A 2,013-nucleotide genomic window follows, 5' to 3' on the forward strand; every position below is an offset into this window, starting at 1 on the left:
AATATCCTATAAAATTTCTCCTCTTGTAATTACTTTAATTTTATTCTTAATACTTTTTGGTTTGTAGTAAAATTAAAAACATGCTCATCGTTTCCCGACCTTAGAGCTATTTTATATTTTCTCGCATCTTTTAATCATATCTTCTTTTACTTTATGAGTTTTCTACACTATAATAATATCATAGTTATTGCAGGAGAACTATGATACAGTAACAGGAGGACTTTGACAGAGTCAGGGTCATGCAACTTTACATGGCAAGGCCAGGATGATCTGTGGGTTTCCTTACAAAAGTTACACATGAGCTGACACTTAAGGATAGATGGTACAGAGTTCATGACGTTTTTGATGGAGAGCATTTCCTATTCAGAAATACTAGTAACCACATCTGTGAAGTTCAGCAGATTGAACAGAGACCACCATTGCTATGCAGAGAGCTGGGACCTTTTCCCCCTAACACTGATGCTGAACAGTTTAGGTCTGCACAAATCCCATGGAACATTTTTTGTTGTATTCCAGAAGGAACAGAAAATGATTTAAACATTTTGGGAGAGTATAGACAGTGTCTGGTTTATGCTACATGTATTTTATGTGACAGGCTTTAAGTTGTATTTTTGCCCTGTCACAAGCACTGAAACTACTCTTTCTACAGCTGCTATGTAGCCACTTGGAGTTCTCAAAAGTTCCATCCTTGCCCCTCAACTTTGTGTTTTAAAGTTAACCTGATCTTACTAACTGCACAAGTTTTTTTTTCCTCCATGCAGTTGAAGTCCCTTTTCCCTCTGTGTTTGTCTGACAGCCCTGGCTCTGTTCTTCCCTCTTGCCCTTTGTTCTCTATAGGTAACCTGGGATTGGAGACTCTGGACGACCCTGCCACCTCTCTCTTTATACTTTCAGAAGACTTTATGCTGAGGTCTCTTTTCCCGGAGCACCCTATTCCCTGCAATTATATAATGAAGCTAGCTCTACCAGAGAGTTGTGGAAGAAAACTTGGAGGACAGACTTCATCATCTATGACAGGCAGAAAACTTCCTAATCACACGACTTTACTGGGGGATCTCATGCTCTGCATGGGGCACGTTTGCATCAGATTTTGCTTTAGTCTCAGTCAAGAGCTGAGAATGGAAGACTCTACTTCTTGTTCTACCCAGAAGCAAGAGCTCAGCAGTCAGGTCGCTGGTACTCAGTTTGTGCTCAGCTCCCCCTGTGGTTTCCCCTACTGTGTCAGTCAGAGCACAGTAGTACACAGCCGAGTCTGACTCCTGGACCGAGGCTTTCTGCAAGTGGAAGGAGCTGGATCCTTTATCATATGTAGCTTCAAAACCTCTGCTGCTTTTCTTCTCATTGTCCTTCGAGGCTCTGAAGAGGAGCTGTGGACCTTCTCCAGGGTATTGCATGAACCAGAACAGGACTGGGTACCCTGAGGCTGAATAGGTGCAGTGTATAGTAAGAAAGTCCTCTTCTGAGAGGGTCACTTGACCTTCCGTCTGTGTCACTGATTCTCCATGGGTTCTTGCTGGAGAAAAAAAACAAAAATAAAACAGGTATGTATGTCTCCTTAAAAACAAAGCTCTTGGATGAATTCAGGGCTCAAAATTTTTTGACATAAAAGTGTGAAAAATTTAAATCACTTTACTTACCGAGTACAAGGAGTGTAGCAATCACGAAGCCTGGAGAAGAGTCCATCCTTCATGACATCTAGATAAAACATCTTGATGCTTAGCATGTTGAAAACAGAAACAATGAATCTAAATTTAAAATCACACAGGAAATGCTATAGTGTTATGGTGCTGCGCCACCTAGTGGCCAAGAGTAAACAGTTAAATATTTGCTAAAAGACAGAAATAATAAACTCTTGGATTGGGTTGGGAATCACTGTTACTTCAAAGACCGTATTTTCTCTGCTCTAAGTGAATGTCAATTTTAAGGCATTTTTAAATTGAAGTTTTATCAGGGGAGGAGTCACACTGCATTAAAAAATAGTCAAATATTTTGAAATTCCAGGATAAGTGAAGA

General features: G+C 40.3%; 1 pseudogene; it reads right to left on the minus strand.

Annotated features, from left to right (window-relative positions):
* Nucleotides 1-1,043: 1,043 nt before the first annotated feature.
* On the minus strand, nt 1,044-1,695 carry LOC101979282 (annotated as a pseudogene).
* Nucleotides 1,696-2,013: the final 318 nt, after the last annotated feature.

The sequence above is a fragment of the Microtus ochrogaster genome, unplaced genomic scaffold (genome assembly GCF_000317375.1).
Source record: "Microtus ochrogaster isolate Prairie Vole_2 unplaced genomic scaffold, MicOch1.0 UNK210, whole genome shotgun sequence".
In the NCBI taxonomy this organism is placed as follows: Eukaryota; Metazoa; Chordata; class Mammalia; order Rodentia; family Cricetidae; genus Microtus; species Microtus ochrogaster.